This window comes from Mixophyes fleayi, chromosome 8 (genome assembly GCF_038048845.1).
Source record: "Mixophyes fleayi isolate aMixFle1 chromosome 8, aMixFle1.hap1, whole genome shotgun sequence".
Lineage (NCBI taxonomy): Eukaryota > Metazoa > Chordata > Amphibia > Anura > Limnodynastidae > Mixophyes > Mixophyes fleayi.
The window spans coordinates 113,714,130-113,728,122 of NC_134409.1; positions in this window are offsets into that span (position 1 = coordinate 113,714,130).

A 13,993-nucleotide genomic window follows, 5' to 3' on the forward strand; every position below is an offset into this window, starting at 1 on the left:
TGAGTGAGGCACTTCGCTCAGAATTGAATCTCACCCTACGACTAACACTTCTACAGCTAGCCTATTTGGCAAGTAATGGAAAACTCCACAGCCTGACCGTTTCCCAATCAATTCAAGGTGTCAATTCATTCAGTGGGATTTCTATAAGTAGTGCACAACAAGGAAACCCCACTGAAATGAATGGGAAACGCTCTCAGATTTTTAAGCACTGCTGGTGAATTCACCTTTTTTTTAACGCAGTAGAAATCGCTAAAAATCACTGGTTCATAGAATAATTTCCTTTTTCCCAGTGGTTTCTGACTACTTTGATCATTTTACAAAGATTGAAAATCAACCTTTAACAGATCCCCCTTGTGTTTATTTTCACAGTGATAATCTCCAGGATAGTGCGCTTGTCTTTAATGAATACTCTCACCTACACAATAGACATCTGAACAGGCAAAATATAAACACGTTATATTACAGCTGTACAGTTTTCTCTCAATTCATGTTTTACATGTTTCCACGAACTTAACCAGGTTCTAGGCAGATATAAATGTCTGAGTATTCTATATTTACTAACGTTTTTAATACATTATAAAGGAAATAAGACAAATGGATGTGAGAATTTCATTATGCACTTTATTCATTTAGATTATTCTCTCCTAATTTTGTAACTCTCTAGCCCCCCTGTTTGTCTGGTGGGCGGTGTAGGTGTATTTGTCCATTACCCATACCTATGTAACAGTCCTGGGTCTGCCACCTGGCTGTGGCTCCGTCTCTCTCACCTGACGCCTCTCTGGGCTAGTCAGGAAACAGATGTCCCCGCACATGCAGCTTTTGTAACAGTAAAGTTTGTGTAGTGCAGCTGCAGCAGGTGAAGAGGTGTACAGTTACCAGTGTTGAAATCAATGGGTCCAGATCGTCACACACATTGAGCAACAACTTTATTGAAACAAAATCCTTTGCCTGTCTCCCCTCCAGCCCATATTTAGCTGTAGTAAGTTAAGCAAACGTAGTCCATTGCCTTATTCTGGAACCCGAGCCCGTCTTATCTATTCTGATCTCCAAAGGGGCGTACCATCACTCACAACTCAGGGGAACCTGTCACCCGTGAATATATAGGATTTTTATTTTGTGGCCTATTTAAGCAAATTTATTTTTATTTTGTAAGTGTAAAATAATGCATTTAATGCTTTAGTGCGGGTGATGGATTGTGTGTTGCGGGATTGTAGGGTTTAAAAGAAGTCCTGTTCCAACTCTTAAATAAAAATTTTTGTTCTGCTGCAGGTGGAAGTTCTTTAGTTATAGTTTAAGCCCCATGATCGACTTCAGGAGAGGACGCAGAGGCCTCATTTGAGTGTAGAGCAAGTCTGCGTCCCAAGAGGGAGGCTACGGAACCCAAGGAATGTCATGAGAAGTCTGAGAGATGCAGGGCCTGATTCATTCAGGAAAGTAAAGCAAAAGAAAGGAGTAACTTTGCACCTTGACAAAACCATGTTGCATTGGAAGGGGAGGTAAATATAAAATGTGGGGTTAAGTTTATATTTGGGGTAGGGCATGTCCTAGATCAATTTTAAATTTCAGTGTAAAAATAAAACTATAAAGGGTTTGGGTATGGATTTCCATTCACGAGAATTCCGACATCCTCCATTCCTACAAAAAAAGACGATTGCATGCGTGTTCAAACACTTAGCCTGCGGGGTCCAAACATCGCTTCTTTAAATTAACATTTATCTAAGTCGTGCAGACATCAGACTGAATTGCCGGAGCTCTGTCCATTCAGAATCACTGTCAGCCTGCCGGTGTCATCGTACATCTGAATCTTCGAATTTCAGGTATGTCTGTTTTTATTGCCTTAATTTTTTATGCAATTGTTTTTTTTTGTAGGTATGAAGGATGTCGGAATTGTGGTAATCATTAATACGATTACCACCGTTATAAAGTACCTGTGTGCTGTTAGGCTGCTGGCCCTGATCACCAACCCACAGAAATAGATGACGGAGATCTTCGCCTATAGCAGCCGCCTTTCCCTTAGAGCTTGACGCGCTCACCGGTACTCGGATGCCCCCAGGACTTAGCTCCAAGTGTAGTGTGGGTTGGTAATGCAGGACCACAGCGGCGGGCCAGGAGACTGGTAGAAAGCAGCAGGTAGTCAAAAGATAGCCAAGGTCAAGGGTCACCAGCAAGCAGGATAGTCAGTAAACACGCCAGAAGTCGGGGTCACGGGCAAAGTAGCAGGGTCCAAAGTACAAGCCAGAAGAGTCAGGGTCAGAAGAAGACAGGCAAGGTCCAAATCCAAGCAGCGGATCAAAACACGGGAGATCCAAGCAGAGTATCCACAGGACAACAACAGGAAACCAGGAGCAGGTCAGCAAAACTGAACAGCAAGCTATAACCGGCAGTGAGGCTGCATACCTCACTGCCTTAAATACGCAGAGAGACCAATCAGGGCTTGTCCCTGAAAAAGACACACACGCAGGCTAATGGAACCTAATTCAGCCCCACAGGCTGGAACTAATTAATAGCACCTACGCAGGAAGCGAGTCGCGGTGGCTGTGGGTACCGCCACGGCTCGTGACATGTGCTACATGAAAAAACAGCCATGAAAAAATTAATTTGCACCTGTTGCATTGTAACATGGTTTTGTCCAGAAGCAAATTTACTCCTTTTTTTCTGCTTCACTTTCCTTAATGAATCAGGCCCGCAGAGTGCATGAGAACTCAATACCGTAGACTGGTGACCGATCGGGGAATCGAGTTGTGAGGGCTGTGAAGCCTGGCATGGAAGACCGCTGGCCTGGGCATTTGTACCAAGTCTACAGCTGAGAAATCCCAGTGTGACAACTAGCAGATGGAGAGAGACTGAGTGCTGAGTGATAGCAAAGGCGCATCCAGACGCCGGCAGTGTAGAGGGGAGAGGCAGAGTGACAGTCCTGATTTAGAGAGATTGTCAGCTCTTGAGACCACTTGTGTGAGCCGCTGCCTACATGTGTACTGTAACAAAGATCTGTGCAGGCAACCTAAGAGATGTAAACAAAACTCATTCTGAGAGATAGTCTGGTGCGTATTCTTCTTAACTATGTTTACTCTGCGCTACTAGACCTATGTCAGCCGCTCATCAGTTAACTTGTTACTAAACCAGTATGTGCAGAGATCTGAGCCACCCTGACAGCGCACAAAAGGAATGGCAGTGGGAAGGAAGCCTAATGGTGCCTATACACCGTGCAATTTTGATGGCTAAATGAAAGCCCAATTTGGTATGAGCCGCAGCAGTTGACTATGTCGGTTTGGTCTCCTGCCCCCATCATCATGCCATATCAGGCAGTTTATGCAATGATCCTGTGCTATAATTGATGTTGGTGGTTTGAAGTGGCATACTGACATTGGCAGGAGAAGGGCAGACATAGCAAGCTGGGCAGCACAGTGGCTAAGTGGTTAGCACTTCTGCCTCACAGCACTGGGGTCATGAGTTCAATTCCCGACCATGGCGTGAGGAGTTTGTATGTTCTCCCCATGTTTGCATGGGTGCTCCGGTTTCCTCCAACACTCCAAAAACATACTAGTAGGTTAATTGGCTGCTATAAAAATTGACCCTAGTCTCTTTCTCTCTGCCTGTGTGTCTGTGTGTGTGTACATTAGGGAATTTAGTCTGTAAGCTCCAATGGGGCAGGGACTGATGTGAGTCAGTTCTCTGTACAGCGCTGCGGAATTAGTGGCCCTATATAAATAACTGATGATGATAATGCCGTGGACTACTCCAAATTGGGTCCTCCAATTCAGAGACCGCAGCAGCACACAGAAAGAGGACATGGAGGTGGTATTACCACAGTTCACGTGTGGAATAGAGGTTTTGTAGTCAAAAGAGGAAAAATCAGTTAAGAAAAGAGAAGACAGTACAGCTCATTCTCCCCTATAACACATTTTCTTGTTTGGTTCCAAGGACTCCAGTACTGATAAGCAGGAGTTTATGGCATTTTTTTCATAATAGCAATATAGAAACTCCCATTCATTAATTAGATAAAATATTAGGATAAATATGCAACCTTGTGCACAATACGTTGCTGATCAATTATAAAACAATAAAGTGAAAGTAATGTTCTTATGTAATATACAGAACAGTGAGCTGTGCCCATAAACACAGATAAAACTTATTCCTTGCCATTGATAGCAGAATGGATCATTTATTAAAGGGGACTTGTCCCCAAATCAAATAAAAATTTAAATCTATGTCACAAGTGAAACTGTTGCTTACTATCACATTCTTTTCTGACAGTCCTAATGAGTTGCAGCGGGTGATACACATAACACGTGTAGGTCACGATCACACGCAAACCAATCACAGTGTTATGATTCCTAGTGCATTCACGAAGCAGCAACGGAAGCAAAATGTCTTTATTCTGGCAAATACATAAACAAGGATAACTCAAATCCACGGAAAAGAACAGGTTCCAAATAGTGACTGTACAGTTAAATGGCAGGAACAGGTAATATAAGTTACCCCAGTCCAGGAGGCAGGAGGCTGTCCAGGGATCAAGCAGAGATCAGGATAACAGAATCCAGATAGCCAGGCAGAGATCAGGGTCACAAGCGAATAAGCAAAGTCCAAAAGTCAAGCCGAAGGTCAGGGCAACAGGCAAACGAGCAGGGTTCAGGAATCAAGCCAAGGATCACAACAGAAGATCAAGCAGCAATGGAGCAAACACAGGAACAGGGTGAAACCAGCAGAAGCCAGGATTAAACGGATGAACTGCGCAGAGCACAGCTAGAGGCAGGTATTTGAAGCAGTGCGACAGGTGCAGTTCTAATTAGGCATCAGGCAAGGAGATTAACTCCTTCAGGCATGTTGAAGAGTTCAGGAACAGGACAGCAGCACCTCTGGTGGTAAGAAGTACTGCTGCTAGATACAAAGAATAGGCAGAGTCGCAACACACAGGATGCATCTCATAGTCCTACCTTTAGCCTTTTCTCTTGGTGTAACACATTATTACATAAAGAGAGGCAACTCAGAACCCCGTCTAACTAATTGCAGAGATGTGTTGTCTATATACACAAAAAAGCTTTACTTGTGGTACAGAATCTAGAATCTTGATGTTGTACCTTTAAATTACTTTCCATCAGGATCTCCCCAATATGAATTAGATACGCAGCACAATTACAAATGTATTTTGTGCGAGTTACGTCACATGCTTGCTGGGGTGACCCTCATGTGCTTTTAACCACTTTGTCAAGACAAGGAGAAAACACAGTTTCTTTGTACCACACTTAAAATATTGGTTCAGTGTGTGGGAAAAAAAAAAGCTCTGGGCTGTATAGCCCCAAATTAGGTTTAAAATGTAAAATGACTTTATATAACCTTGTGTAGGGAATAATATACCCTATTTACAAGTACAATCTATTTTCTGTAAATGTTGAGTAATAAAATAGTGACCTTCATAGTACTATGTTTGTTTTAGTCAAGAAGAAATAAGAGCTCTAATTGTTCTAATGTTTAGAATCAGACAATCATTGGATATGGGTGATATGTTTCACCTTACTTCAGTGGATCTCAGACTTTCTCAGTTCAAGGCACCCTTAGGGTCTCCATAAGTCTTTAAAAGGCACCCCTAAGCCAAAATAATTACCAAGTAGTCCCCCGCCTTGCTTACCACCGGCCCTGGCACGGCACCCCTGTGAGATCGTTGCAGCACCCCAGGGAGCCTTGGCGCACAGTTTGGGAACAACTGCCTTACTGTAAAGTTTGTGGTTAGATAACCTTAGCTCTAAGTCTCTTCCAGCAAAGAGCATCATTATCCTCATTCATTTTCCAATTTTACTATGTGTCTAAGAACCCAGGATTCTTGAGCATAAAATGAGACATTCAGATAAATAAAAAAAAACATTTCTTGTAATGTTTCAAAGGGAATCGGTCAGCTACATATAATTACATTTTAAACAGATATCTGAAAGTTTCCACTCAAATCACCTTTTTAAGTCACTAATGATAGGAATCTAGGGCCTGATTCATTAAGGATCTTAACGTAAGAAACTTCTTATTTCAATCTCCTGGACAAAACCATGTTACAATGCAAGGGGTGCAAATTAGTATTCTGTTTTGCACATAAGTTTATACTGACTGTTTTTTCATGTAGCACACAAATATCAACTTTAAATGTCAGTGTACAAATAAGCTATCAAGTATTTGTGTGCTACATGAAAAAATAGTCAATATTTATCTTATGTGCAAAACAGAATACTAATTTGCACCCCTTGCATTGTAACATGGTTTTGACCAGGAGACTTAAATAAGAAGTTTCTCAAGTTAAGATCATTAATGAATCAGGCCCCTAGTGGTCAGCCATAAATATTCAGGAGTATTAATGACAGTCCCAAGGACTGCAGGGAGCCTGCTCGTTGTACTCCTGAGGAACATCCTTCAGCAGCAGGTAAGAGGGAGAATTGCCAGCTCTCTCAGGAGTCTTCCGGACATTTCAGGAGAGGAAGTACAAGAAATAGAACGAACGACAGGTTCATGTAATCCTCCCAAGAACGGTATGCGTATAATTTACTCTACATTACAATTAGGCTGTTACTTAAGCCATATAATTGATAGATTATTAAAAACTGCATGGCCGGTACATTTTTATACACTCCAGATATGAAGATATGTTGCTCAAAGTTTTAGTGGCTTGGGAAATAAGATAATAGGGCAGCTTATAATGTATGCAGTTCCATTCTGAAAATTCTTTGCAGCTTTTCACATTTTTGTCCTCCCAGAATCCTCAGCACAATTTCTCTCATTAACCAAAGATAGTTCCTGCACTGACAGCCATGACCTTGTTAATGGGGCTCTGCTTGTTCAGTATTCAAGCCCTCGGGGGCAAGTCTAGCAAGCGAGTACTAGAGCCTGTCAAGGCAACATTTTCACTTACTTTCAATTCTCATCTGATTTCAACTAAAATGTTCCAGTAAAACAGCGCTGTCAAAAAAAAAAAGAGCATATCTTTTACTTAGGATGGAAAATAAGAGTTATCGAATGATAAATATGCAAAGTACAGTGAAGCCGAGAATAATATTTCTGTGGGAGGGCTGGATTTTCCGCTGCCTGTCAGTCTATATGACCCAGATGTGAAATGGGAAGTTGCTGTCTGTGATACTGGGATGCGTTATGCAGAAACACAATTTTCACACTAAAAATATTTTAAAGAGTTTTTGAAAAAGTGCCACACAGCAGAAAATTGGAAGAAAGTTTTCCTATTCCTTAACTTGAGAAATTACAATTTTAATAAAGTGTTGTACACCACAAACTGGCGTGGATTAAAAGCTCAAAATTTATTTGCAAAGTAACAAGTGATCGCTGCAGAACAATTTGAGGTCAAAGAGCAGAGTAAAACATGAGGGAAATCTAGTGGGATTTTATTGTTGGATTAATCTGCAATTTTACTTTTTTTTGGGTGAACCACAAACTGAACAAACAGCTTATCAAACCTTAAGGACTTTTCAGCAAGTGTTGGGGCAGTATCCGCTTAATCATATCTTCCCATTTAGGCATGAGAGTCCCAATTTGTCCCAGTCCTGCCATTGTATTGGATGATAGGTCCCCGTACATTGAACAGGTGGTTTTCACACCTGCCCCTGGTGCACACCGTAATGAAAGGGTCTATTCAGATGAGCCAGTTAAGGGACTGCCTAGTGCTTTAGAAACTCTCTCAGGGGTGTGACCGGAATATGGTGAAACACACAATACTTATTGCTGGAAGGTACAAACCGGATGGTGTAGGAATGAGGATTGCAGGGAGATGCAGAAAACAAATACCAGGAACACAGCTGATGAAGGTAAAGAGGTAATATGAAGAAATCCCAGGGAGCAAGTGAACCAAGAGCACAGCAGGGAACAGCACAGCAACATGGAACAACAGCTACAACAATGACCAGCAAGGTATACTGGGAGTGGCAGGTATAAGTAGAGAGACACCCAGGTGCAAGGGATAATTGGTGCAACAAGTTAACCCCTGGTGATGATATTGAAGGCTCAATAACAGCACCTCTAGTGAACAGAGGCACTGCAGATAATACATGAAACACAAGTCCCAAGCCCAATGCAAGCAGCATGTAATGCAGAGGGCTGCAGGCAGATCTTGACAGCCCTGATTTGATCCTCCGCAAAGTTGGGAGGCATGCCTTGATATACCATTCCAATCATAGCTGAATCTATCATATAATCTTTGCATAGCACTAAATCAGTAATAAAATTAGTGTACACAACTTATAGGGCATATATATCAATCCAATATTAAACTCAAGAAGTGGGTAATATTCAGTCAGGGCCACATAATCTGGAGAGGGGCACACATAAGAAGAAATGCTGAATTATTTAAGGGGAATATATTTGTTTCTATTAATGAGGAAATGTATGTTTTTATTAACTATATTTGTAAGCTATATCAAAGTGACAAAATTGCTGGGACACATACTGTTATCAAATTGCTATATAGTACAGCCGAGGACTTCAAACTTATAATGAGAGAGTCGAGTGCAGACTCAAAAAAATGAGAATGACATGGCTGTTCGAGGGAGTTTGTTAACTTTTTCTTCTGGCCTCAAATAAAATCCTAATTTTCTTTGGCATGAGTCTTAAATGAACATCAAGCGGTCACTTACTTTCCTGAACAATTTTTTCATTGTGGGAGGTGTTAAGGGCAGAGCCAGCCAGGCAGGCGTTAATGTAAGGCAATCTGGCACTTGCCAGGTGGAGTAGACAGCTCACGGTAAGAGGTAGTGAGCAACAAGAATGTTAATAGCAGAACTTAGCCAAGATAGCCAGGGGTTATTGCAGTGTAATAAACAGACCAAGGTCAGGAGCAGAAGAAGACAGCAGAATTCTTTAAGCAAACCAGAGGTGAGGGCAGGTAGAGATATATATGCAGATCCGATTAACAAGCCTAGGGTCGGGAGTGAAGAAGACACCTGAATCCTTTAAGCAATCCGGATCAAACACTGATAACAGAACAGGTCAGGATATATGGCACACTTGATCAAGCTGAAATTATCACCAGCATTGGTAAGCTGCCAGGAAGAGATTAATAAAAGCAGCAGCCCCAATCAGAAACTGCAGGATAATTAGCTGCATGGGTGTGGTAAGTAAAAGCACAGCTGATGCTGCCAGAATGGGAGCTCAAGAAAAGCTTGTTGCAATTTACCCAGCAACCAGCTGAATCAGTGAACTGCAGGATTGATCCTACACATGGTTGAAGCAGTAATGCACAGATGACAGATCAGACAAACAGGAGAGATCCTATTTCTTAACAGCAGTGTACAATATCTTGCTGAAAAAGATGTACCTGGTCTGCAACAGTGTTCGGTAGCTGGTACGTGTCAAAGTGACATCCCCATTAATGCCAGGACCCCAGGTTTCCCAGCAGAAAATTGCTCAGAGCATCACACTGCCCCCGCCGGTTTGCCTTCTTCCCATAGTGCATCCTGGTGCCATCTCTTACTCAGGTAAACTGATCCACCTGGCCGTCCACATGATGTAAAAGAATACGCGATTCATCAGACCAGGCCACCTTCTTCCATTGCTCCATGGTCCAGTTCTGGCATTCACGTGCCTATTGTAGGAACTTTAGGTGGTGGACAGGGGTCAGCATGGGCACTCTGACCGGTCTGCGGCTATGCAGCCCCATACACAGCAAACTGCAAAGCACTGTGTGTTCTCACACCTTTCTACCATAGGCAGAGTTCACTTTTTCAGCAATTTGTGCTACAGTAGCTCTTCTTTGGGATTGGATCAGACAGGCTAGCCATCGCTCCCCTTGCGCATCAATAAGCCTTGGACGCACATGACCCAGTCACAGTCAATAACTGCCCTTTCTTAGACCACTTTTGGTAGGTACTATCCACTGCATAACCGCTACACTCCACAAGACGTGCTGTTTTGGAGATGTTCTGACAAAGGTCGTCTAGCCATCACAGTGTGGACCATGTCAGTCACTCAGATCCTTACACTTGCCCATTTTCACTGCTTCCAAAGCATCAACTTCAACTTGCAGCCTAATACAACCCACCCCTTGACAGGTGCCATTGTAAAGAGATAATCAATGTTATTCACTTCACTTATCAGTGGTTTTAGTGTTGTGGCTGATCGGTGTATAAGGTACATGGTCATCCATCACATAATTGTAACTTTTTTAATGGAATGAATACAATTGCAAAATATTATAATACCGCCCAAGATATGTGGTCACCCATCACATAATTGTACCCGCTTTTACAGGGCAATAAAAGTTCATAATTACAATGCCTTCTACTCACAGTAGAACATCTATGGGCAATTTGTTTGAAGCAATAAGTGTATCTGTGGTCTACACACTACAGTCTGCCATTCTCTACTACTCATAGTAATGCAGCATATCAATTCACTAAGAACTAGCAATGATACAGGTGAAATGAAAGGATGTAGTCTTAAACTTTTATTCAGTCAACAAAATGGCTGCCTGCAATGTGGGCCACACCTCAGAGATGTCACTGGTTCCGCTACATTCTCATGAAATAGACAAAATGGCTGCCTCCACTGTGTGTAGGGGAAGGGTGAACTTTAAGCCCATCTATTTCTCATTATCAGACATGAAGAATTTGAGTAGAAGGTCCTGAATATGTTCCATATCTGTACATTTTATAAATTATGTACAGAATGTGAAAGGGTGTGTGTTCAATATCTGTAACACATTGCAAATTGTCCCAAAGAAATCAGGCCTAATCAGCACCTCATCTTTACACATCAGTATGGAATTCTTTGCATAGACCAGACAAAAGAACATGAACACATTGATATTCTATACTTACAGATAGTAGACTCTATCAGTCTTTGTGTTGCTATAAAGAAACTGTTGAATGCTGCGGTCTCTGTGGACTTTGCACCATCTAGTGGCCATAATCAAGTACAGGATGTTTACACAACACAATCTAATCACTCAACAGATTTTTTGTATAACATTTTGGAATTGAACCCCTGATTTTTTTATTTTTTTTTACTTTTTAAAAAAATGTTTTGAACCCATCAAGCATCTTCCCAAAGATAAGGTGCCAGGGCCAGATGGATACATTAATAACTTTTTCATTATCTTCTATGAAGATTTGGTAGCCATATTGGAGCAATTGTTTAATGCGGGTACACCAGCAGGCAATTTCCCTGCTGAAATTCTGAAATCTCATATCATAGTAATCCCTAAGCCTGGTAAGGACCCTAGAGACTGCAAAAACTATAGGCCTATAGCCCCATCAAATTCGGACATTAAAATCTTTGAGAAACTCATCGCTAACAGGCTCTCCCCAGTTATCCCTATGCTGATTCATCCGGACCAGGTGGGGTTTGTCAAGGGTAGACAAGCCCCTGATAATTCAAGGCGTATCTTCCACCTCATAGAACAGGCTCATATAAAGGGAGATGCTCTGCTCTTGCTCTCATTGGACGCTGAAAAAGCATTTGACAGACTCCACTGGTTATCTATGACAAGGGTGCTGGAGCGTATGGGGCTGGCCAGGGAGATCCTGAGTCCCACTGGCGCTTTATGTCAAACCCTCTGCGCGGGTATTCAGTGATAAGTTTCTAACAACTTTCCAGTTTCTAATAGCACCCGTCAAGGTTGCCCTTTGTCTCCTCTCATATATCTCATGGCTATTAAACCGCTGGCTGCTAAGGTGAGAATTAATCAGGAGTGTGTGGGAGTGGTTGTGGGTGGAGCCCACAAGTTATGTTTATTCGCGGATGATGTCTTATTATTCGTTTCCAGCCCGGAGACCTCGCTGCCTGGCATCCATAGTTTTCTATCCCAGTTTAGTGAGGCCTCTTTGTATAAACTTAATACTTCCAAAACAGAGGCTCTTCCCATTAACATTCCACATGAGATTACAGAAGCTGAATGATAAATTTCCCTATACTTGGAAATCCACAGAAAATTCTTACTTGGGTATCCAGATTACCCCACATCTTGATGGTCTAATAGAGAAGAATTTCTCTTTGCTATTAGACCAACTTCAGTCTTTTAACTGCTTCATGGATGTGTTATGAGGTCTCTTGGCTGGGTAGAATCTCAGCATTTAAAATTATGCTCCTCCCAAATATGATGTATGTATTCCGCATGCTCCCATTCAGACTCCCAACTCGCTTGATAAATAAAATAGTTAAGGTTATGAGGACGTATTTGTGGAAGGCTAGATCACCACGAATGATCTTACAACGTATGACCAGGAGGAAAACACAGGGGGATCTGGCCTTTCCGGACCTAGGGAAGTACCATGAAGCACGTCTACTCTCGCAGATGCGCTATTGGTTCCTCCCAGGGAGTGCAAAAGTGTGGGATGACCTAGAAAGGGCTTGTAATACTGATTTTCCACTAGATGATCTAGTGTGGGTTCCTCGGGATTGGAGACCTCAAGCTCATAACTTGTCCGCTCTTACTAGGGATGCTTTGATAGTGTGGGACCAACTGTGTGAAGGCCCGGAGGGTTTTGCCACACCCACGGCAAATGTCTTATTACAAGCTACCGCCAGACAAATAACGGATTTAAATCTTTCAGAATGAATGTCTAGAGGGATTTTGACATTAGGACAATTGTTTACTTCAGGTAAAATTTCATCCTTTTCCAAGTTGTGTGATCAATATCATTTGCCGAGAAGTGACTTTTACAAATTCCTTCAGCTTAGACATTGGCTGACAGAGCCCTCACTTAGAGGTATTGTCATAGGATCCCCTCCGGCTATATATCAAGTAAATCTGACATAGAAGAGTAACAGAGCTAGTATAACCACCCGATACACTATTTTAACTTTGCAAAGGGATGTTGCTACATCCAAAGTTCAACTCCAATGGGAGTTCGATCTCCAGGTAGAGTTCTCTAAGGAGGGATGGGAATGTATCTTTCGAAACTCCTTCAAAATGTCCAAATGTCTCAACCACACTGAAAAGCTGGTTAAACTCTTGAATAGATTGTACATGATCTCAGAGAAGTTGCACAAAATTTGGCCCTCAGTATCCCCAACATGTTGGCGTAATTGCACGGAGAAAGAAGATATTTTTCATGTGGTCCTGTCATGTCCAATCCTGCAACCCCTGTGGTTAGAGGTTTTTCATCTGTTGGAGAGGGTCTTTGGATATCCAATAATTCCCTCCCCAGAGCTTGCTTTGTTACACCCTTATCCCCCAAGTTCCCTAGGAACTGAGGGGGGACAGATATGTGATGGGTCATGTGTCTATTGCAACAAGAGCTGCATAGAACAAGCCTGGAAGCAACCGACCCCTCCGACATTGCCTAAGGTTATAGCTAAAGTGACCTTCAGTTTTGAAATGGAGACTCTAGGAATTCCGTATTCCACAGCAGTCTCTTTCCCACTAGTGAAATGGCGTAGCTGGCATATCTATGTCACAGAGGGAGGAGGCGTCCCATCTCGGTCCCCACATCAGTTAGACATGTCTGATCCTATTGGGCCTTAAGGGTTCCTTGCTTTGACCTAAGAAGTACTTGGTGTCTAGGTTTAAGTACATGGGTGTATTGGGTTAGCCTCTGTACGGCTAAGAATACGTGACTTATGTTTATGGTTCCGAACTTTAATTTCATTAGATACCTGGTTATACTTGTATTTAATACTTCAGAGAGATGATGTGTAGACTGCCTGTGTTTTATGATCTATTGTTGTGCTTCATTCCCACTATGTACCCCTCTTCCCCAATTTATGTCCTTCCCTTCCCCTGTTTTCATTTTTCTGTATTCCCAGCAAATTTAATAGAAAACTCAATTAACTTACTTCCAGTTAAAAAAAAACAATGTTGTGAACAAGGGAAGAAAGTGAAAGAAAGAGGAAACTGAGTAGAACTGCCAACCTTGACATGCCAGAGACTGGTAGATCCACATTACATAGGATCTAATGTGTGCAGAGTATACCTGATCCAGGGCTCCCCTAAACACCCCTGCAGTCCTTCTACAGGAACATCCCTGGTGACCATTTACCAACTCTCCTCCACATTGTCTGATCACAGGAT